At 54.1% G+C, this 25,225-nt stretch overlaps 1 protein-coding gene across 1 annotated transcript in view; it reads right to left on the reverse strand.

The window, feature by feature from the left end:
- The window catches only part of LOC148134083 (macrophage-capping protein-like), a 90,132-nt gene that overhangs the window by 40,204 nt on the left and 24,703 nt on the right, over nt 1–25,225 (reverse strand).

The raw sequence follows: 25,225 nt of genomic DNA on the forward strand, positions 1-25,225 counted from the left end.
GGGAGGGAGAGAGAGAGACAGAGAGAGTGAGAGAGAGACAGAGAGAGAGAGAGACAGACAGACAGACGGGGGGGAGGGAGAGAGAGAGAGGACACAGAGAGAGAGATGGAGAGAGAGAGAGATGGAGAGAGAGAGAGAAAGGGAGAGAGAGAGAGGGGGATTTGAGAGAGGGGAGAGGGAGGGAGAGAGAGAGAGAGAGGAGAGGGAGAGAGAGGTCACAGAGAGAGAGACAAACAGAGAGAGAGCGTGGGGAGAGAGAGACAGAGAGAGAGGGGGGAAGAGGGGAGGGGGGGTCGTTAAAGAGAGGGAAGGACAGAGAGTGAGAGGGGAGGAGGGGAGAGAGAGGGGTGAGAGAGAGACAGAGACACAGAGAGATGGGCACAGAGAGAGAGGGAACGAGGGGGAAGAGAGGGAGAGAGAGAGGCAGAGAGCGAGAGAGAGACAGGGGGCATTATTCTGATGCCCTGACAGTGCCCACTCCCTCAGGACTGGCCTTCAGATTATAGTGGGGGGGGGGAGAGGGGTTACTGAGTGACAGTGTGGGGGAGCTGGATTAACATCAGTAGCGATACAGTCAGTAACACAGGGCCCTGGGGGGGAGAGGGGTTACTGAGTGACAGTGTGGGGGAGCTGGATTAACATCAGTACAGATACAGTCAGTAACACAGGGCCCTGGGGGGAGAGGGGTTACTGAGTGACAGTGTGGGGGAGCTGGATTAACATCAGTACAGATACAGTCAGTAACACAGAGCACTGGGGGAGTGAGGGGTTACTGAGTGACAGTGTGAGGGAGCTGGATTAACATCAGTAGGGATACAGTCAGTAACACAGGGCCCTGGGGGGGAGAGGGGTTACTGAGTGACAGTGTGAGGGAGCTGGATTAACATCAGTACAGATACAGTCAGTAACACAGGGCCCTGGGGGGGAGAGGGGTTACTGAGTGACAGTGTGAGGGAGCTGGATTAACATCAGTAGGGATACAGTCAGTAACACAGGGCACTGGGGGGAGAGGGGTTACTGAGTGACAGTGTGAGGGAGCTGGATTAACATCAGTACAGATACAGTCAGTAACACAGGGCCCTGGGGGGGAGAGAGGTTACTGAGTGACAGTGTGGGGGAGCTGGATTAACATCAGTACAGATACAGTCAGTAACACAGGGCCCTGGGGGGGAGAGAGGTTACTGAGTGACAGTGTGGGGGAGCTGGATTAACATCAGTACAGATACAGTCAGTAACACAGGGCCCTGGGGGGGAGAGGGGTTACTGAGTGACTGTGTGGGGGAGCTGGATTAACATCAGTAGGGATACAGTCAGTAACACACGGCACTGGGGGGGAGAGGGGTTACTGAGTGACAGTGTGGGGGAGCTTGATTAACATCAGTACAGATACAGTCAGTAACACAGGGCACTGGGGGGGGAGAGGGGTTACTGAGTGACAGTGTGAGGGAGCTGGATTAACATCAGTACAGATACCGTCAGTAACACAGGGCACTGGGGGGGGAGAGGGGTTACTGAGTGACAGTGTGAGGGAGCTGGATTAACATCAGTACAGATACCGTCAGTAACACAGGGCACTGGGGGGGGAGAGGGGTTACTGAGTGACAGTGTGGGGGAGCTGGATTAACATCAGTACAGATACAGTCAGTAACACAGGGCCCTGGGGGGGGAGAGGGGTTACTGAGTGACAGTGTGAGTGAGCTGGATTAACATCAGTACAGATATCGTCAGTAACACAGGGCACTGGGGGGGGAGAGGGGTTACTGAGTGACAGTGTGGGGGAGCTGGATTAACATCAGTAGGGATACAGTCAGTAACAAAGGTCCCTGTGGGGGAGAGGGGTTACTGAGTGACAGTGTGAGGGAGCTGGATTAACATCAGTAGGGATACAGTCAGTAACACAGGGCCCTGGGGGGGGGAGAGGGGTTACTGAGTGACAGTGTGAGGGAGCTGGATAAACATCAGTACAGATACAGTCAGTAACACAGGGCCCTGGTGGGGAGAGGGGTTACTGAGTGACAGTGTGAGGGAGTTGTATTAACATCAGTAGGGATACAGTCAGTAACACAGGGCCCTGGGGGGGAGAGCGGTTACTGAGTGACAGTGTGAGGGAGCTGGATTAACATCAGTACAGATACAGTCAGTAACACACGGCACTGGGGGGGAGAGGGGTTACTGAGTGACAGTGTGGGGGAGCTGGATTAACATCAGTACAGATACAGTCAGTAACACAGGGCCCTGGGGGGGAGAGGGGTTACTGAGTGACAGTGTGAGGGAGCTGGATTAACATCAGTACGGATACAGTCAGTAACACAGGGCCCTGGGGGGGAGAGGGGTTACTGAGTGACAGTGTGAGGGAGCTGGATTAACATCAGTACAGATACCGTCAGTAACACAGGGCACTGGGGGGGGAGAGGGGTTACTGAGTGACAGTGTGGGTGAGCTGGATTAACATCAGTACAGATACAGTCAGTAACACAGGGCTCTGGGGGGGGAGAGGGGTTACTGAGTGACAGTGTGAGAGAGCTGGATTAACATCAGTACAGATACAGTCAGTAACACAGGGCCCTGGGGGGGAGAGGGGTTACTGAGTGACAGTGTGAGGGAGCTGGATTAACATCAGTAGGGATACAGTCAGTAACACAGGGCACTGGGGAGGAGAGGGGTTACTGTGTGACAGTGTGAGGGAGCTGGATTAACATCAGTACAGATACCGTCAGTAACACAGGGCCCTGGGGGTAGAGGGGTTACTGAGTGACAGTGTGAGGGAGCTGGATTAACATCAGTACAGATACAGTCAGTAACACAGGGCCCTGGGGGGAGAGGGGTTACTGAGTGACAGTGTGAGGGAGCTGGATTAACATCAGTACAGATACAGTCAGTAACACAGGGCCCTGGGGGGGGAGAGGGGTTACTGAGTGACAGTGTGGGGGAGCTGGATTAACATCAGTAGGGATACAGTCAGTAACACAGGGCCCTGGGGGGGAGAGGGGTTACTGAGTGACAGTGTGGGGGAGCTGGATTAACATCAGTACAGATACAGTCAGTAACACAGGGCCCTGGGGGGGAGAGGGGTTACTGAGTGACAGTGTGAGGGAGCTGGATTAACATCAGTACAGATACAGTCAGTAACACAGGGCCCTGGCGGGGAGAGGGGTCACTGAGTGACAGTGTGGGGGAGCTGGATTAACATCAGTACAGATACAGTCAGTAATACAGGGCCCTGAGGGGGGAGAGGGGTTACTGAGTGACAGTGTGAGGGAGCTGGATTAACATCAGTACAGATACAGTCAGTAACACAGGGCCCTGGCGGGGAGAGGGGTTACTGAGTGACAGTGTGAGGGAGCTGGATTAACATCAGTACAGATACAGTCAGTAACACAGGGCCCTGGGGGGAGAGGGGTTACTGAGTGACAGTGTGAGGGAGCTGGATTAACATCAGTAGAGATACAGTCAGTAACACAGGGCCCTGGGGGGGAGAGGGGTTACTGAGTGACAGTGTGAGGGAGCTGGATTAACATCAGTACAGATACAGTCAGTAACACAGGGCCCTGGGGGGGGAGAGGGGTTACTGAGTGACAGTGTGGGGGAGCTGGATTAACATCAGTACAGATACAGTCAGTAACACAGGGCCCTGGGGGGGAGAGAGGTTACTGAGTGACAGTGTGGGGGAGCTGGATTAACATCAGTACAGATACAGTCAGTAACACAGGGCCCTGGGGGGGAGAGGGGTTACTGAGTGACAGTGTGAGGGAGCTGGATTAACATCAGTACAGATACAGTCAGTAACACAGGGCCCTGGGGGGGGGAGAGGTTACTGAGTGACAGTGTGAGGGAGCTGGATTAACATCAGTACAGATACAGTCAGTAACACAGGGCCCTGGGGGGGAGAGGGGTTACTGAGTGACAGTGTGGGGGAGCTGGATTAACATCAGTACAGATACAGTCAGTAACACAGGGCTCTGGGGGGGAGAGGGGTTACTGAGTGACAGTGTGAGGGAGCTGGATTAACATCAGTACAGATACAGTCAGTAACACAGGGCCCTGGGGGGGAGAGGGGTTACTGAGTGACTGTGTGGGGGAGCTGGATTAACATTAGTACAGATACAGTCAGTAACACAGGGCGCTGGCGGGGGAGAGGGGTTACCGAGTGACAGTGTGAGGGAGCTGTATTAACATCAGTACAGATACAGTCAGTAACACAGGGCGCTGGGGGGGAGAGGGGTTACTGAGTGACAGTGTGAGGGAGCTGGATTAACATCAGTAGGGATACAGTCAGTAACACAAGGCCCTGGGAGGGAGAGAGGTTACTGAGTGACAGTGTGAGGGAGCTGGATTAACATCAGTACAGATACAGTCAGTAACACAGGGCCCTGGGGGGGGAGAGGGGGGTTACCGAGTGACAGTGTGAGGGAGCTGGATTAACATCAGTACAGATACAGTCAGTAACACAGGGCGCTGGGGGGGAGAGGGGTTACTGAGTGACAGTGTGGGGGAGCTGGATTAACATCAGTACAGATACAGTCAGTAACACACGGCACTGGGGGGGGGAGAGGGGTTACTGAGTGACAGTGTGAGGGAGCTGGATTAACATCAGTAGGGATACAGTCAGTAACACAGGGCCCTGGGGGGGAGAGGGGTTACTGAGTGACAGTGTGAGGGAGCTGGATTAACATCAGTACAGATACAGTCAGTAACACAGGGCCCTGGGGGGGAGAGGGGTTACTGAGTGACAGTGTGAGGGAGCTGGATTAACATCAGTACAGATACAGTCAGTAACACAGGGCGCTGGGGGGGAGAGGGGTTACTGAGTGACAGTGTGGGGGAGCTGGATTAACATCAGTACAGATACAGTCAGTAACACACGGCACTGGGGGGGGGAGAGGGGTTACTGAGTGACAGTGTGAGGGAGCTGGATTAACATCAGTAGGGATACAGTCAGTAACACAGGGCCCTGGGGGGGAGAGGGGTTACTGAGTGACAGTGTGAGGGAGCTGGATTAACATCAGTAGGGATACAGTCAGTAACACAGGGCCCTGGGGGGGAGAGGGGTTACTGAGTGACAGTGTGAGGGAGCTGGATTAACATCAGTACAGATACAGTCAGTAACACAGGGCCCTGGGGGGGAGAGGGGTTACTGAGTGACAGTGTGAGGGAGCTGGATTAACATCAGTAGGGATACAGTCAGTAACACAGGGCCCTGGGGGGGAGAGGGGTTACTGAGTGACAGTGTGAGGGAGCTGGATTAACATCAGCACAGATACAGTCAGTAACACAGGGGAATGGGGGGGGGGAGAGGGGTTACTGAGTGACAGTGTGAGGGAGCTGGATTAACATCAGTACAGATACAGTCAGTAACACAGGGGAATGGGGGGGGGAGAGGGGTTACTGAGTGACAGTGTGAGGGAGCTGGATTAACATCAGTACAGATACAGTCAGTAACACAGGGCCCTGGGGGGGGGAGAGGGGTTACTGAGTGACAGTGTGGGGGAGCTGGATTAACATCAGTACAGATACAGTCAGTAACACAGGGCCCTGGGGGGGGGAGAGGGGTTACTGAGTGACAGTGTGGGGGAGCTGGATTAACATCAGTACAGATACCGTCAGTAACACAGGGCACTGGGGGGGGAGAGGGGTTACTGAGTGACAGTGTGAGGGAGCTGGATTAACATCAGTACAGATACAGTCAGTAACACAGGGCCCTGGGGGGGAGAGGGGTTACTGAGTGACAGTGTGGGGGAGCTGGATTAACATCAGTACAGATACCGTCAGTAACACAGGGCACTGGGGGGGGAGAGGCGTTACTGAGTGACAGTGTGGGGGAGCTGGATTAACATCAGTACAGATACAGTCAGTAACACAGGGCTCTGGGGGGGGAGAGGGGTTACTGAGTGACAGTGTGAGAGAGCTGAATTAACATCAGTACAGATACAGTCAGTAACACAGGGTCCTGGGAGGGAGAGGGGTGACTGAGTGACAGTGTGAGGGAGCTGGATTAACATCAGTAGGGATACAGTCAGTAACACAGGTCCCTGGGGGGGAGAGGAGTTACTGAGTGACAGTGTGAGGGAGCTGGATTAACATCAGTACAGATACCGTCAGTAACACAGGGCACTGGGGGGGGGGAGAGGGGTTACTGAGTGACAGTGTGAGGGAGCTGGATTAACATCAGTAGGGATACAGTCAGTAATACAGCGGCCTGAGGGGGGAGAGGGGTTACTGAGTGACAGTGTGAGGGAGCTGGATTAACATCAGTAGGGATACAGTCAGTAATACAGCGGCCTGAGGGGGGAGAGGGGTTACTGAGTGACAGTGTGAGGGAGCTGGATTAACATCAGTAGAGAAACAGTCAGTAACACAGGGCCCTGGCGGGGAGAGGGGTTACTGAGTGACAGTGTGAGGGAGCTGGATTAACATCAGTACAGATACAGTCAGTAACACAGGGCCCTGGGGGGGAGAGCGGTTACTGAGTGACAGTGTGAGGGAGCTGGATTAACATCAGTACAGATACCGTCAGTAACAAAGGTCCCTGTGGGGGAGAGGGGTTACTGAGTGACAGTGTGAGGGAGCTGGATTAACATCAGTACAGATATAGTCAGTAACACAGGGCCCTGGGGGGGGAGAGGGGTTACTGAGTGACAGTGTGAGGGAGCTGGATTAACATCAGTACAGATACAGTCAGTAACACAGGGCCCTGGGGGGGAGAGGGGTTACTGAGTGACAGTGTGAGGGAGTTGTATTAACATCAGTACAGATACAGTCAGTAACACAGGGCCCTGGGGGGGAGAGGGGTTACTGAGTGACAGTGTGAGGGAGCTGGATTAACATCAGTACAGATACAGTCAGTAACACAGGGCCCTGGGGGGGAGAGGGGTTACTGAGTGACAGTGTGAGGGAGCTGGATTAACATCAGTACAGATACCGTCAGTAACAAAGGTCCCTGTGGGGGAGAGGGGTTACTGAGTGACAGTGTGAGGGAGCTGGATTAACATCAGTACAGATACAGTCAGTAACACAGGGCCCTGGGGGGGAGAGGGGTTACTGAGTGACAGTGTGAGGGAGCTGGATTAACATCAGTACAGATACAGTCAGTAACACAGGGCCCTGGGGGGAGAGAGGGGTTACTGAGTGACAGTGTGAGGGAGCTGGATTAACATCAGTACAGATACAGTCAGTAACACAGGGCCCTGGGGGGGAGAGGGGTTACTGAGTGACAGTGTGAGGGAGCTGGATTAACATCAGTACGGATACAGTCAGTAACACAGGGCCCTGGGGGGAGGAGGGGTTACTGAGTGATAGTGTGAGGGAGCTGGATTAACATCAGTACAGATACCGTCAGTACCACAGGGCACTGGGGGGGGAGAGGGGTTACTGAGTGACAGTGTGAGGGAGCTGGATTAACATCAGTACAGATACAGTCAGTAACACAGGGCCCTGGGGGGAGCGAGGGGTTACTGAGTGACAGTGTGGGGGAGCTGGATTAACATCAGTACAGATACCGTTAGTAACACAGGGCCCTGGGGGGGGAGAGGGGTTACTGAGTGACAGTGTGAGGGAGCTGGATTAACATCAGTACAGATACAGTCAGTAACACAGGGCCCTGGGGGGGAGAGGGGTTACTGAGTGACAGTGTGAGGGAGCTGGATTAACATCAGTACAGATACAGTCAGTAACACAGGGCCCTGGGGGGAGAGGGGTTACTGAGTGACAGTGTGAGGGAGCTGGATTAACATCAGTACAGATACCGTCAGTAACACAGGGCACTGGGGGGGGGAGAGGGGTTACTGAGTGACAGTGTGGGTGAGCTGGATTAACATCAGTAGGGATACAGTCAGTAATACAGCGGCCTGAGGGGGGAGAGGGGTTACTGAGTGACAGTGTGAGGGAGCTGGATTAACATCAGTACAGAAACAGTCAGTAACACAGGGCCCTGGCGGGGAGAGGGGTTACTGAGTGACAGTGTGAGGGAGCTGGATTAACATCAGTACAGATACAGTCAGTAACACAGGGCCCTGGGGGGGAGAGCGGTTACTGAGTGACAGTGTGAGGGAGCTGGATTAACATCAGTACAGATACCGTCAGTAACAAAGGTCCCTGTGGGGGAGAGGGGTTACTGAGTGACAGTGTGAGGGAGCTGGATTAACATCAGTACAGATACAGTCAGTAACACAGGGCCCTGGGGGGGGAGAGGGGTTACTGTGTGACAGTGTGAGGGAGCTGGATTAACATCAGTACAGATACAGTCAGTAACACAGGGCCCTGGGGGGGAGAGGGGTTACTGAGTGACAGTGTGAGGGAGTTGTATTAACATCAGTACAGATACAGTCAGTAACACAGGGCCCTGGGGGGGAGAGGGGTTACTGAGTGACAGTGTGAGGGAGCTGGATTAACATCAGTACAGATACAGTCAGTAACACAGGGCCCTGGGGGGGAGAGGGGTTACTGAGTGACAGTGTGAGGGAGCTGGATTAACATCAGTACAGATACCGTCAGTAACAAAGGTCCCTGTGGGGGAGAGGGGTTACTGAGTGACAGTGTGAGGGAGCTGGATTAACATCAGTACAGATACAGTCAGTAACACAGGGCCCTGGGGGGGGAGAGGGGTTACTGAGTGACAGTGTGAGGGAGCTGGATTAACATCAGTACAGATACAGTCAGTAACACAGGGCCCTGGGGGGGAGAGCGGTTACTGAGTGACAGTGTGAGGGAGCTGGATTAACATCAGTACAGATACAGTCAGTAACACAGGGCCCTGGGGGGGAGAGGGGTTACTGAGTGACAGTGTGGGGGAGCTGGATTAACATCAGTACAGATACAGTCAGTAACACACGGCACTGGGGGGGAGAGGGGTTACTGAGTGACAGTGTGGGGGAGCTGGATTAACATCAGTACAGATACAGTCAGTAACACAGGGCCCTGGGGGGGAGAGGGGTTACTGAGTGACAGTGTGAGGGAGCTGGATTAACATCAGTACGGATACAGTCAGTAACACAGGGCCCTGGGGGGAGGAGGGGTTACTGAGTGACAGTGTGAGGGAGCTGGATTAACATCAGTACAGATACCGTCAGTACCACAGGGCACTGGGGGGGGAGAGGGGTTACTGAGTGACAGTGTGAGGGAGCTGGATTAACATCAGTACAGATACAGTCAGTAACACAGGGCCCTGGGGGGAGCGAGGGGTTACTGAGTGACAGTGTGGGGGAGCTGGATTAACATCAGTACAGATACAGTCAGTAACACAGGGCCCTGGGGGGGAGAGGGGTTACTGAGTGACAGTGTGAGGGAGCTGGATTAACATCAGTACAGATACAGTCAGTAACACAGGGCCCTGGGGGGAGAGGGGTTACTGAGTGACAGTGTGAGGGAGCTGGATTAACATCAGTACAGATACCGTCAGTAACACAGGGCACTGGGGGGGGGGAGAGTGGTTACTGAGTGACAGTGTGAGGGAGCTGGATTAACATCAGTAGGGATACAGTCAGTAATACAGGGCCCTGAGGGGGGAGAGGGGTTACTGAGTGACAGTGTGAGGGAGCTGGATTAACATCAGTACAGATACAGTCAGTAACACAGGGCCCTGGGGGGGGGGGAGGGGTTACTGAGTGACAGTGTGAGGGAGCTGGATTAACATCAGTACAGATACAGTCAGTAACACAGGGCCCTGGGGGGGGGGGGAGAGAGGGGTTACTGAGTGACAGTGTGAGGGAGCTGGATTAACATCAGTACAGATACAGTCAGTAACACAGGGGAATGGGGGGGGGGGAGAGGGGTTACTGAGTGACAGTGTGAGGGAGCTGGATTAACATCAGTACAGATACAGTCAGTAACACAGGGCCCTGGGAGGGAGAGGGGTTACTGAGTGACAGTGTGAGGGAGCTGGATTAACATCAGTACAGATACAGTCAGCAACACAGGGCCCTGGGGGGGGGGAGGGGTTACTGAGTGACAGTGTGGGGGAGCTGGATTAACATCAGTACAGATTCAGTCAGTAACACAGGGCCCTGGCGGGGAGAGGGGTCACTGAGTGACAGTGTGGGGGAGCTGGATTAACATCAGGACAGATACAGTCAGTAACACAGGGCCCTGGGGGGGAGAGGGGTTACTGAGTGACAGTGTGAGGGAGCTGGATTAACATCAGTACAGATACAGTCAGTAACACAGGGCCCTGGGGTGGAGAGGGGTTACTGAGTGACAGTGTGAGGGAGCTGGATTAACATCAGTACAGATACAGTCAGTAACACAGGGCCCTGGGGGGGGGGGAGAGAGGGGTTACTGAGTGACAGTGTGAGGGAGCTGGATTAACATCAGTACAGATACAGTCAGTAACACAGGGGAATGGGGGGGGGGGAGAGGGGTTACTGAGTGACAGTGTGAGGGAGCTGGATTAACATCAGTACAGATACAGTCAGTAACACAGGGCCCTGGGGGGGAGAGAGGTTACTGAGTGACAGTGTGGGGGAGCTGGATTAACATCAGTAGGGATACAGTCAGTAACACAGGGCACTGGGGGCGGAGAGGGGTTACTGAGTGACAGTGTGGGGCAGCTGGATTAACATCAGTACAGATACAGTCAGTAACACAGGGCCCTGGGGGGGGAGAGGGGTTACTGAGTGACAGTGTGAGGGAGCTGGATTAACATCAGTACAGATACAGTCAGTAACACAGGGCGATGGGGAGGAGAGGGGTTACTGAGTGAGAGTGTGAGGGAGCTGGATTAACATCAGTACAGATACAGTCAGTAACACAGGGCCCTGGGGGGAAGAGGGGTTACTGAGTGACAGTGTGAGGGAGCTGGATTAACATCAGTACAGATACAGTCAGTAACACAGGGCCCTGGGGGGGGGGAGAGGGGTTACTGAGTGACAGTGTGAGGGAGCTGGATTAACATCAGTACAGATACAGTCAGTAACACAGGGCACTGGGGGGGGAGAGGGGTTACTGAGTGACAGTGTGAGGGAGCTGGATTAACATCAGGACAGATACAGTCAGTAACACAGGGCCCTGGGGGGGAGAGGGGTTACTGAGTGACAGTGTGAGGGAGCTGGATTAACATCAGTTGGGATACAGTCAGTAATACAGGGGCCTGAGGGGGGAGAGGGGTTACTGAGTGACAGTGTGAGGGAGCTGGATTAACATCAGGACAGATACAGTCAGTAACACAGGGCCCTGGCGGGGAGAGGGGTTACTGAGTGACAGTGTGAGGGAGCTGGATTAACATCAGTACAGATACAGTCAGTAACACAGGGCCCTGGGGGGGAGAGGGGTTACTGAGTGACAGTGTGGGGGAGCTGGATTAACATCAGTACAGATACAGTCAGTAACACAGGGCCCTGGGGGGAGAGGGGTTACTGAGTGACAGTGTGGGGGAGCTGGATTAACATCAGTACAGATACAGTCAGTAACACAGGGCCCTGGGGGGAGAGGGGTTACTGAGTGACAGTGTGAGGGAGCTGGATTAACATCAGTACAGATACAGTCAGTAACACAGGGCCCTGGGGGGGGGGAGAGGGGTTACTGAGTGACAGTGTGAGGGAGCTGGATTAACATCAGTACAGATACAGTCAGTAACACAGGGGACTGGGGGGGGGAGAGGGGTTACTGAGTGACAGTGTGAGGGAGCTGGATTAACATCAGTACAGATACAGTCAGTAACACAGGGCCCTGGGGGTGAGAGGGGTTACTGAGTGACAGTGTGGGGGAGCTGGATTAACATCAGTACAGATACCGTCAGTAACACAGGGCTCTGGGGGGGGAGAGGGGTTACTGAGTGACAGTGTGAGAGAGCTGGATTAACATCAGTACAGATACAGTCAGTAACACAGGGTCCTGGGAGGGCTAGGGGTGACTGAGTGACAGTGTGAGGGAGCTGGATTAACATCAGTAGGGATACAGTCAGTAACACAGGTCCCTGGGGGGGAGAGGAGTTACTGAGTGACAGTGTGAGGGAGCTGGATTAACATCAGTGCAGATACAGTCAGTAACACAGGGCCCTGGGGGGGGAGAGGGGTTACTGAGTGACAGTGTGAGGGAGCTGGATTAACATCAGTACAGATACCGTCAGTAACACAGGGCACTGGGGGGGGGAGAGGGGTTACTGAGTGACAGTGTGAGGGAGCTGGATTAACATCAGTAGGGATACAGTCAGTAATACAGGGGCCTGAGGGGGGAGAGGGGTTACTGAGTGACAGTGTGAGGGAGCTGGATTAACATCAGTACAGAAACAGTCAGTAACACAGGGCCCTGGCGGGGAGAGGGGTTACTGAGTGACAGTGTGAGGGAGCTGGATTAACATCAGTACAGATACAGTCAGTAACACAGGGCGCTGGGGGGGGGAGACGGGTTCCTGAGTGACAGTGTGAGGGAGCTGGATTAACATCAGTACAGATACAGTCAGTAACACAGGGCCCTGGCGGGGGAGAGGGGTTACTGAGTGACAGTGTGAGGGAGCTGGATTAACATCAGTAGGGATACAGTCAGTAACACAGGGCCCTGGGGGGGAGAGCGGTTACTGAGTGACAGTGTGAGGGAGCTGGATTAACATCAGTACAGATACAGTCAGTAACACACGGCACTGGGGGGGAGAGGGGTTACTGAGTGACAGTGTGGGGGAGCTGGATTAACATCAGTACAGATACAGTCAGTAACACAGGGCCCTGTGGGGGAGAGGGGTTACTGAGTGACAGTGTGAGGGAGCTGGATTAACATCAGTACAGATACAGTCAGTAACACAGGGCCCTGGGGGGGAGAGGGGTTACTGAGTGACAGTGTGAGGGAGCTGGATTAACATCAGTACAGATACAGTCAGTAACACAGGGCCCTGGGGGGGAGAGGGGTTACTGAGTGACAGTGTGAGGGAGTTGTATTAACATCAGTAGGGATACAGTCAGTAACACAGGGCCCTGGGGGGGAGAGCGGTTACTGAGTGACAGTGTGAGGGAGCTGGATTAACATCAGTACAGATACAGTCAGTAACACACGGCACTGGGGGGGAGAGGGGTTACTGAGTGACAGTGTGGGGGAGCTGGATTAACATCAGTACAGATACAGTCAGTAACACAGGGCCCTGGGGGGGAGAGGGGTTACTGAGTGACAGTGTGAGGGAGCTGGATTAACATCAGTACGGATACAGTCAGTAACACAGGGCCCTGGGGGGGAGAGGGGTTACTGAGGGACAGTGTGAGGGAGCTGGATTAACATCAGTACAGATACAGTCAGTAACACAGGGCACTGTGGGGGGAGAGGGGTTACTGAGTGACAGTGTGGGTGAGCTGGATTAACATCAGTACGGATACAGTCAGTAACACAGGGCCCTGGGGGGGAGAGGGGTTACTGAGGGACAGTGTGAGGGAGCTGGATTAACATCAGTAGGGATACAGTCAGTAACACAGGGCACTGGGGAGGAGAGGGGTTACTGTGTGACAGTGTGAGGGAGCTGGATTAACATCAGTACAGATACCGTCAGTAACACAGGGCCCTGGGGGGGAGAGGGGTTACTGAGTGACAGTGTGAGGGAGCTGGATTAACATCAGTACAGATACAGTCAGTAACACAGGGCCCTGGGGGGAGAGGGGTTACTGAGTGACAGTGTGAGGGAGCTGGATTAACATCAGTACAGATACCGTCAGTAACACAGGGCACTGGGGGTGGGGAGAGTGGTTACTGAGTGACAGTGTGAGGGAGCTGGATTAACATCAGTAGGGATACAGTCAGTAATACAGGGCCCTGAGGGGGGAGAGGGGTGACTGAGTGACAGTGTGAGGGAGCTGGATTAACATCAGTACAGATACAGTCAGTAACACAGGGCCCTGGCGGGGAGAGGGGTCACTGAGTGACAGTGTGGGGGAGCTGGATTAACATCAGGACAGATACAGTCAGTAACACAGGGCCCTGGCGGGAGGAGAGGGGTTACTGAGTGACAGTGTGAGGGAGCTGGATTAACATCAGTACGGATACCGTCAGTAACACAGGGCCCTGGGGGGGAGAGGGGTTACTGAGTGACAGTGTGAGGGAGCTGGATTAACATCAGTACAGATACCGTCAGTAACACAGGGCACTGGGGGGGGAGAGGGGTTACTGAGTGACAGTGTGGGTGAGCTGGATTAACATCAGTACGGATACAGTCAGTAACACAGGGCCCTGGGGGGGAGAGGGGTTACTGAGGGACAGTGTGAGGGAGCTGGATTAACATCAGTAGGGATACAGTCAGTAACACAGGGCACTGGGGAGGAGAGGGGTTACTGTGTGACAGTGTGAGGGAGCTGGATTAACATCAGTACAGATACCGTCAGTAACACAGGGCCCTGGGGGGGAGAGGGGTTACTGAGTGACAGTGTGAGGGAGCTGGATTAACATCAGTACAGATACAGTCAGTAACACAGGGCCCTGGGGGGAGAGGGGTTACTGAGTGACAGTGTGAGGGAGCTGGATTAACATCAGTACAGATACCGTCAGTAACACAGGGCACTGGGGGGGGGGAGAGTGGTTACTGAGTGACAGTGTGAGGGAGCTGGATTAACATCAGTAGGGATACAGTCAGTAATACAGGGCCCTGAGGGGGGAGAGGGGTTACTGAGTGACAGTGTGAGGGAGCTGGATTAACATCAGTACAGATACAGTCAGTAACACAGGGCCCTGGGGGGGGGGGAGAGGGGTTACTGAGTGACAGTGTGAGGGAGCTGTATTAACATCAGTACAGATACAGTCAGTAACACAGGGCCCTGGGGGGGAGAGGGGTTACTGAGTGACAGTGTGGGGGAGCTGGATTAACATCAGTACAGATACAGTCAGTAACACAGGGCGCTGGGGGGGAGAGGGGTTACTGAGTGACAGTGTGAGGGAGCTGGATTAACATCAGTACAGATACAGTCAGTAACACAGGGCCCTGGCGGGGAGAGGGGTCACTGAGTGACAGTGTGGGGGAGCTGGATTAACATCAGGACAGATACAGTCAGTAACACAGGGCCCTGGCGGGGGGAGAGGGGTTACTGAGTGACAGTGTGAGGGAGCTGGATTAACATCAGTACAGATACAGTCAGTAACACAGGGGAATGGGGGGGCGGGGAGAGGGGTTACTGAGTGACAGTGTGAGGGAGCTGGATTAACATCAGTACAGATACAGTCAGTAACACAGGGCACTGGGGGCGGAGAGGGGTTACTGAGTGACAGTGTGGGGGAGCTGGATTAACATCAGTACAGATACAGTCAGTAACACAGGGCACTGGGGGGGGAGAGGGGTTACTGAGTGACAGTGTGAGGGAGCTGGATTAACATCAGTACAGATACAGTCAGTAACACAGGGCCCTGGGGGGGAGAGGGGTTACTGAGTGACAGTGTGGGGGAGCTGGATTAACATCAGTACAGATACAGTCAGTAACACAGGGCACTGGGGGGGAGAGGGGTCACTGAGTGACAGTGTGGGGGAGCTGGATTAACATCAGTAGGGATACAGTCAGTAACACAGGGCCCTGGCGGGGAGAGGGGTCACTGAGTGACAGTGTGGGGGAGCTGGATTAACATCAGTAGGGATACAGTCAGTAACACAGGGCCCTGGCGGGGAGAGGGGTCACTGAGTGACAGTGTGAGGGAGCTGGATTAACATCAGTAGGGATACAGTCAGTAACACAGGGCCCTGGCGGGGAGAGGGGTCACTGAGTGACAGTGTGGGGGAGCTGGATTAACATCAGTACAGATACAGTCAGTAACACAGGGCCCTGGCGGGGGGAGAGGGGTTACTGAGTGACAGTGTGAGGGAGCTGGATTAACATCAGTAGGGATACAGTCAGTAACACAGGGCGCTGGGGGGGAGAGGGGTTACTGAGTGACAGTGTGAGGGAGCTGGATTAACATCAGTACAGATACAGTCAGTAACACAGGGCGCTGGGGGGGAGAGGGGTTACTGAGTGACAGTGTGAGGGAGCTGGATTAACATCAGTACAGATACAGTCAGTAACACAGGGCCCTGGCGGGGGGAGAGGGGTTACTGAGTGACAGTGTGAGGGAGCTGGATTAACATCAGTACAGATACAGTCAGTAACACAGGGCACTGGGGGGGGAGAGGGGTTACTGAGTGACAGTGTGGGGGAGCTGGATTAACATCAGTACAGATACAGTCAGTCACACAGGGCCCTGGGGGGGGAGAGGGGTTACTGAGTGACAGTGTGGGTGAGCTGGATTAACATCAGTACAGATACAGTCAGTAACACAGGGCCCTGGGGGGGGGGAGAGGGGTTACTGAGTGACAGTGTGAGGGAGCTGTATTAACATCAGTAGGGATACAGTCAGTAACACAGGGCCCTGGGGGGGAGAGCGGTTACTGAGTGACAGTGTGAGGGAGCTGGATTAACATCAGTACAGATACAGTCAGTAACACACGGCACTGGGGGGGAGAGGGGTTACTGAGTGACAGTGTGGGGGAGCTGGATTAACATCAGTACGGATACAGTCAGTTACACAGGGCCCTGGGGGGGAGAGGGGTTACTGAGTGACAGTGTGGGGGAGCTGGATTAACATCAGTACGGATACAGTCAGTTACACAGGGCCCTGGGGGGGAGAGGGGTTACTGAGTGACAGTGTGAGGGAGCTGGATTAACATCAGTACAGATACCGTCAGTAACACAGGGCACTGGGGGGGAGAGGGGTTACTGAGTGACAGTGTGGGGGAGCTGGATTAACATCAGTACAGATACAGTCAGTAACACAGGGCTCTGGGGGGGGGAGAGGGGTTACTGAGTGACAGTGTGAGGGAGCTGGATTAACATCAGTTGGGATACAGTCAGTAATACAGGGGCCTGAGGGGGGAGAGGGGTTACTGAGTGACAGTGTGAGGGAGCTGGATTAACATCAGTACAGATACAGTCAGTAACACAGGGCCCTGGCGGGGAGAGGGGTTACTGAGTGACAGTGTGAGGGAGCTGGATTAACATCAGTACAGATACAGTCAGTAACACAGGGCGCTGGGGGGGGGAGACGGGTTACAGAGTGACAGTGTGAGGGAGCTGGATTAACATCAGTACAGATACAGTCAGTAACACAGGGCCCTGGGGGGGGAGAGGGGTTACTGAGTGACAGTGTGAGGGAGCTGGATTAACATCAGTACAGATACAGTCAGTAACACAGGGCCCTGGGGGGGGGAGAGGGGTTACTGAGTGACAGTGTGAGGGAGCTGGATTAACATCAGTACAGATACAGTCAGTAACACTGGGCGCTGGCGGGGGAGAGGGGTTACTGAGTGACAGTGTGAGGGAGCTGGATTAACATCAGTACAGATACAGTCAGTAACACAGGGCCCTGGGGGGGAGAGGGGTTACTGAGTGACAGTGTGTGGGAGCTGGATTAACATCAGTACAGATACAGTCAGTAACACACGGCACTGGGGGGGAGAGGGGTTACTGAGTGACAGTGTGGGGGAGCTGGATTAACATCAGTACAGATACAGTCAGTAACACAGGGCCCTGGGGGGGAGAGGGGTTACTGAGTGACAGTGTGAGGGAGCTGGATTAACATCAGTACGGATACAGTCAGTAACACAGGGCCCTGGGGGGGAGAGGGGTTACTGAGTGACAGTGTGAGGGAGCTGGATTAACATCAGTACAGATACCGTCAGTAACACAGGGCACTGGGGGGGGAGAGGGGTTACTGAGTGACAGTGTGGGTGAGCTGGATTAACATCAGTACAGATACAGTCAGTAACACAGGGCTCTGGGGGGGGAGAGGGGTTACTGAGTGACAGTGTGAGGGAGCTGGATTAACATCAGTACAGATACAGTCAGTAACACACGGCACTGGGGGGGAGAGGGGTTACTGAGTGACAGTGTGGGGGAGCTGGATTAACATCAGTACAGATACAGTCAGTAACACAGGGCCCTGGGGGGGAGAGGGGTTACTGAGTGACAGTGTGGGGGAGCTGGATTAACATCAGTACGGATACAGTCAGTAACACAGGGCCCTGGGGGGGAGAGGGGTTACTGAGTGACAGTGTGAGGGAGCTGGATTAACATCAGTACAGATACAGTCAGTAACACACGGCACTGGGGGGGAGAGGGGTTACTGAGTGACAGTGTGGGGGAGCTGGATTAACATCAGTACAGATACAGTCAGTAACACAGGGCCCTGGGGGGGAGAGGGGTTACTGAGTGACAGTGTGAGGGAGCTGGATTAACATCAGTACAGATACAGTCAGTAACACAGGGCTCTGGGGGGGGAGAGGGGTTACTGAGTGACAGTGTGAGGGAGCTGGATTAACATCAGGACAGATACAGTCAGTAACACAGGGCCCTGGGGGGGAGGGGTTACTGAGTGACAGTGTGAGGGAGCTGGATTAACATCAGTACAGATACCGTCAGTAACACAGGGCCCTGGCGGGGGGAGAGGGGTTACTGAGTGACAGTGTGAGGGAGCTGGATTAACATCAGTACAGATACAGTCAGTAACACAGGGCACTGGGGGGGGAGAGGGGTTACTGAGTGACAGTGTGAGGGAGCTGGATTAACATCAGTACAGATACAGTCAGTAACACAGGGCCCTGGGGGCGGAGAGGGATTACTGAGTGACAGTGTGAGGGAGCTGGATTAACATCAGTACAGATACAGTCAGTAACACAGGGCCCTGGGGGGGGAGAGGGGTTAGTGAGTGACAGTGTGAGGGAGCTGGATTAACATCAGTACAGATACAGTCAGTAACACAGGGCCCTGGCGGGGGGAGAGGGGTTACTGAGTGACAGTGTGAGGGAGCTGGATTAACATCAGTACAGATACAGTCAGTAACACAGGGCCCTGGGGGGGGAGAGGGGTTACTGAGTGACAGTGTGAGGGAGCTGGATTAACATCAGTACAGATACAGTCAGTAACACAGGGCCCTGGGGGGGGGGGAGAGAGGGGTTACTGAGTGACAGTGTGAGGGAGCTGGATTAACATCAGTACAGATACAGTCAGTAACACAGGGCCCTGGGGGGGGAGAGGGGTTACTGAGTGACAGTGTGAGGGAGCTGGATTAACATCAGTACAGATACAGTCAGTAACACAGGGCCCTGGGGGGGGGGAGAGAGGGGTTACTGAGTGACAGTGTGAGGGAGCTGGATTAACATCAGTACAGATACAGTCAGTAACACAGGGCCCTGGGGGGGAGAGGGGTTACTGAGTGACAGTGTGAGGGAGCTGGATTAACATCAGTACAGATACAGTCAGTAACACAGGGCCCTGGGGGGGAGAGGGGTTACTGAGTGACAGTGTGAGGGAGCTGGATTAACATCAGTACAGATACAGTCAGTAACACAGGGCCCTGGGGGGGGAGAGGGGTTACTGAGTGACAGTGTGAGGGAGCTGGATTAACATCAGTACAGATACAGTCAGTAACACAGGGCCCTGGCGGGGAGAGGGGTCACTGAGTGACAGTGTGAGGGAGCTGGATTAACATCAGTACAGATACAGTCAGTAACACAGGGCCCTGGGGGGGGAGAGGGGTTACTGAGTGACAGTGTGAGGGAGCTGGATTAACATCAGTACAGATACAGTCAGTAACACAGGGCCCTGGCGGGGAGAGGGGTCACTGAGTGACAGTGTGGGTGAGCTGGATTAACATCAGTACAGATACAGTCAGTAACACAGGGCCCTGGGGGGGGGAGAGGGGTTACTGAGTGACAGTGTGAGGGAGCTGTATTAACATCAGTAGGGATACAGTCAGTAACACAGGGCCCTGGGGGGGAGAGCGGTTACTGAGTGACAGTGTGAGGGAGCTGGATTAACATCAGTACAGATACAGTCAGTAACACACGGCACTGGGGTGGAGAGGGGTTACTGAGTGACAGTGTGGGGGAGCTTGATTAACATCAGTACAGATACAGTCAGTAACACAGGGCCCTGGGGGGGAGAGGGGTTCCTGAGTGACAGTGTGAGGGAGCTGGATTAACATCAGTACAGATACAGTCAGTAACACAGGGCACTGGGGGGGGAGAGGGGTTACTGAGTGACAGTGTGGGGGAGCAGGATTAACATCAGGACAGATACAGTCAGTAACACAGGGCCCTGGCGGGAGGAGAGGGGTTACTGAGTGACAGTGTGAGGGAGCTGGATTAACATCAGTACGGATACAGTCAGTAACACAGGGCCCTGGGGGGGAGAGGGGTTACTGAGTGACAGTGTGAGGGAGCTGGATTAACATCAGTACAGATACTGTCAGTAACACAGGGCACTGGGGGGGGAGAGGGGTTACTGAGTGACAGTGTGGGTGAGCTGGATTAACATCAGTACGGATACAGTCAGTAACACAGGGCCCTGGGGGGGAGAGGGGTTACTGAGGGACAGTGTGAGGGAGCTGGATTAACATCAGTAGGGATACAGTCAGTAACACAGGGCACTGGGGAGGAGAGGGGTTACTGTGTGACAGTGTGAGGGAGCTGGATTAACATCAGTACAGATACCGTCAGTAACACAGGGCCCTGGGGGGGAGAGGGGTTACTGAGTGACAGTGTGAGGGAGCTGGATTAACATCAGTACAGATACAGTCAGTAACACAGGGCCCTGGGGGGAGAGGGGTTACTGAGTGACAGTGTGAGGGAGCTGGATTAACATCAGTACAGATACCGTCAGTAACACAGGGCACTGGGGGGGGGGGGGAGAGTGGTTACTGAGTGACAGTGTGAGGGAGCTGGATTAACATCAGTAGGGATACAGTCAGTAATACAGGGCCCTGAGGGGGGAGAGGGGTTACTGAGTGACAGTGTGAGGGAGCTGGATTAACATCAGTACAGATACAGTCAGTAACACAGGGCCCTGGCGGGGAGAGGGGTCACTGAGTGACAGTGTGGGGGAGCTGGATTAACATCAGGACAGATACAGTCAGTAACACAGGGCCCTGGCGGGGGGAGAGGGGTTACTGAGTGACAGTGTGAGGGAGCTGGATTAACATCAGTACAGATACAGTCAGTAACACAGGGGAATGGGGGGGGGGGGAGAGGGGTTACTGAGTGACAGTGTGAGGGAGCTGGATTAACATCAGTACAGATACAGTCAGTAACACAGGGGACTGGGGGCGGAGAGGGGTTACTGAGGGACAGTGTGGGGGAGCTGGATTAACATCAGTACAGATACAGTCAGTAACACAGGGCACTGGGGGGGGAGAGGGGTTACTGAGTGACAGTGTGAGGGAGCTGGATTAACATCAGTACAGATACAGTCAGTAACACAGGGCACTGGGGGCGGAGAGGGGTTACTGAGTGACAGTGTGGGGGAGCTGGATTAACATCAGTACAGATACAGTCAGTAACACAGGGCACTGGGGGGGGAGAGGGGTTACTGAGTGACAGTGTGAGGGAGCTGGATTAACATCAGTACAGATACAGTCAGTAACACAGGGCCCTGGCGGGGAGAGGGGTCACTGAGTGACAGTGTGGGGGAGCTGGATTAACATCAGGACAGATACAGTCAGTAACACAGTTCCCTGGGAGGGAGAGGGGTTACTGAGTGACAGTGTGAGGGAGCTGGATTAACATCAGTACAGATACAGTCAGTAACACAGGGCCCTGGGGGGGAGAGGGGTTACTGAGTGACAGTGTGAGGGAGCTGGATTAACATCAGTACAGATACCGTCAGTAACACAGGGCCCTGGCGGGGAGAGGGGTTACTGAGTGACAGTGTGAGGGAGCTGGATTAACATCAGTACAGATACAGTCAGTAACACAGGGCACTGGGGGGGGGGAGAGGGGTTACTGAGTGACAGTGTGAGGGAGCTGGATTAACATCAGTACAGATACAGTCAGTAACACAGGGCACTGGGGGGGGAGAGGGGTTACTGAGTGACAGTGTGGGGGAGCTGGATTCACATCAGTACAGATACAGTCAGTCACACAGGGCCCTGGGGGGGGAGAGGGGTTACTGAGTGACAGTGTGGGTGAGCTGGATTAACATCAGTACAGATACAGTCAGTAACACAGGGCCCTGGGGGGGGGGAGAGGGGTTACTGAGTGACAGTGTGAGGGAGCTGTATTAACATCAGTAGGGATACAGTCAGTAACACAGGGCCCTGGGGGGGAGAGGGGTTACTGAGTGACAGTGTGAGGGAGCTGGATTAACATCAGTACAGATACAGTCAGTAACACACGGCACTGGGGGGGAGAGGGGTTACTGAGTGACAGTGTGAGGGAGCTGGATTAACATCAGTACGGATACAGTCAGTTACACAGGGCCCTGGGGGGGAGAGGGGTTACTGAGTGACAGTGTGGGGGAGCTGGATTAACATCAGTACGGATACAGTCAGTTACACAGGGCCCTGGGGGGGAGAGGGGTTACTGAGTGACAGTGTGAGGGAGCTGGATTAACATCAGTACAGATACAGTCAGTAACACAGGGCGCTGGGGGGGAGAGGGGTTACTGAGTGACAGTGTGAGGGAGCTGGATTAACATCAGTACAGATACCGTCAGTAACACAGGGCACTGGGGGGGAGAGGGGTTACTGAGTGACAGTGTGGGGGAGCTGGATTAACATCAGTACAGATACAGTCAGTAACACAGGGCTCTGGGGGGGGGAGAGGGGTTACTGAGTGACAGTGTGAGGGAGCTGGATTAACATCAGTTGGGATACAGTCAGTAATACAGGGGCCTGAGGGGGGAGAGGGGTTACTGAGTGACAGTGTGAGGGAGCTGGATTAACATCAGTACAGATACAGTCAGTAACACAGGGCCCTGGCGGGGAGAGGGGTTACTGAGTGACAGTGTGAGGGAGCTGGATTAACATCAGTACAGATACAGTCAGTAACACAGGGCGCTGGGGGGGGGAGACGGGTTACAGAGTGACAGTGTGAGGGAGCTGGATTAACATCAGTACAGATACAGTCAGTAACACAGGGCCCTGGGGGGGGAGAGGGGTTACTGAGTGACAGTGTGAGGGAGCTGGATTAACATCAGTACAGATACAGTCAGTAACACAGGGCCCTGGGGGGGGGAGAGAGGTTACTGAGTGACAGTGTGAGGGAGCTGGATTAACATCAGTACAGATACAGTCAGTAACACTGGGCGCTGGCGGGGGAGAGGGGTTACTGAGTGACAGTGTGAGGGAGCTGGATTAACATCAGTACAGATACAGTCAGTAACACAGGGCCCTGGGGGGGAGAGGGGTTACTGAGTGACAGTGTGTGGGAGCTGGATTAACATCAGTACAGATACAGTCAGTAACACACGGCACTGGGGGGGAGAGGGGTTACTGAGTGACAGTGTGGGGGAGCTGGATTAACATCAGTACAGATACAGTCAGTAACACAGGGCCCTGGGGGGGAGAGGGGTTACTGAGTGACAGTGTGAGGGAGCTGGATTAACATCAGTACGGATACAGTCAGTAACACAGGGCCCTGGGGGGGAGAGGGGTTACTGAGTGACAGTGTGAGGGAGCTGGATTAACATCAGTACAGATACAGTCAGTAACACAGGGCCCTGGGGGGGAGAGGGGTTACTGAGTGACAGTGTGAGGGAGCTGGATTAACATCAGTACGGATACAGTCAGTAACACAGGGCCCTGGGGGGGAGAGGGGTTACTGAGTGACAGTGTGAGGGAGCTGGATTAACATCAGTACAGATACCGTCAGTAACACAGGGCACTGGGGGGGGAGAGGGGTTACTGAGTGACAGTGTGGGTGAGCTGGATTAACATCAGTACAGATACAGTCAGTAACACAGGGCTCTGGGGGGGGAGAGGGGTTACTGAGTGACAGTGTGAGGGAGCTGGATTAACATCAGTACAGATACAGTCAGTAACACACGGCACTGGGGGGGAGAGGGGTTACTGAGTGACAGTGTGGGGGAGCTGGATTAACATCAGTACAGATACAGTCAGTAACACAGGGCCCTGGGGGGGAGAGGGGTTACTGAGTGACAGTGTGAGGGAGCTGGATTAACATCAGTACGGATACAGTCAGTAACACAGGGCCCTGGGGGGGAGAGGGGTTACTGAGTGACAGTGTGAGGGAGCTGGATTAACATCAGTACAGATACAGTCAGTAACACACGGCACTGGGGGGGAGAGGGGTTACTGAGTGACAGTGTGGGGGAGCTGGATTAACATCAGTACAGATACAGTCAGTAACACAGGGCCCTGGGGGGGAGAGGGGTTACTGAGTGACAGTGTGAGGGAGCTGGATTAACATCAGTACAGATACAGTCAGTAACACAGGGCTCTGGGGGGGGAGAGGGGTTACTGAGTGACAGTGTGAGGGAGCTGGATTAACATCAGTAGGGATACAGTCAGTAACACAGGGTCCTGGGAGGGAGAGGGGTTACTGAGTGACAGTGTGGGGGAGCTGGATTAACATCAGGACAGATACAGTCAGTAACACAGGGCCCTGGCGGGGGGAGAGGGGTTACTGAGTGACAGTGTGAGGGAGCTGGATTAACATCAGTACAGATACAGTCAGTAACACAGGGCCCTGGGGGGGGAGAGGGGTTACTGAGTGACAGTGTGAGGGAGCTGGATTAACATCAGTACAGATACAGTCAGTAACACAGGGCCCTGGGGGGGGGGAGAGAGGGGTTACTGAGTGACAGTGTGAGGGAGCTGGATTAACATCAGTACAGATACAGTCAGTAACACAGGGCCCTGGGGGGGGAGAGGGGTTACTGAGTGACAGTGTGAGGGAGCTGGATTAACATCAGTACAGATACAGTCAGTAACACAGGGCCCTGGGGGGGAGAGGGGTTACTGAGTGACAGTGTGAGGGAGCTGGATTAACATCAGTACAGATACAGTCAGTAACACAGGGCCCTGGGGGGGGGAGAGGGGTTACTGAGTGACAGTGTGAGGGAGCTGGATTAACATCAGTACAGATACAGTCAGTAACACAGGGCCCTGGGGGGGAGAGGGGTTACTGAGTGACAGTGTGAGGGAGCTGGATTAACATCAGTACAGATACAGTCAGTAACACAGGGCCCTGGGGGGGAGAGGGGTTCCTGAGTGACAGTGTGAGGGAGCTGGATTAACATCAGTACGGATACAGTCAGTTACACAGGGCCCTGGGGGGGAGAGGGGTTACTGAGTGACAGTGTGAGGGAGCTGGATTAACATCAGTACAGATACAGTCAGTAACACAGGGCACTGGGGGGGGAGAGGGGTTACTGAGTGACAGTGTGGGGGAGCTGGATTAACATCAGTACAGATACAGTCAGTAACACAGGGCTCTGGGGGGGGGAGAGGGGTTACTTAGTGACAGTGTGAGAGAGCTGGATTAACATCAGTACAGATACAGTCAGTA

Source organism: Chiloscyllium plagiosum, unplaced genomic scaffold, assembly GCF_037043375.1.
Source record: "Chiloscyllium plagiosum isolate Xiang-an unplaced genomic scaffold, Cpla_swu_hap1 HiC_scaffold_104, whole genome shotgun sequence".
Classification (NCBI taxonomy): Eukaryota; Metazoa; Chordata; class Chondrichthyes; order Orectolobiformes; family Hemiscylliidae; genus Chiloscyllium; species Chiloscyllium plagiosum.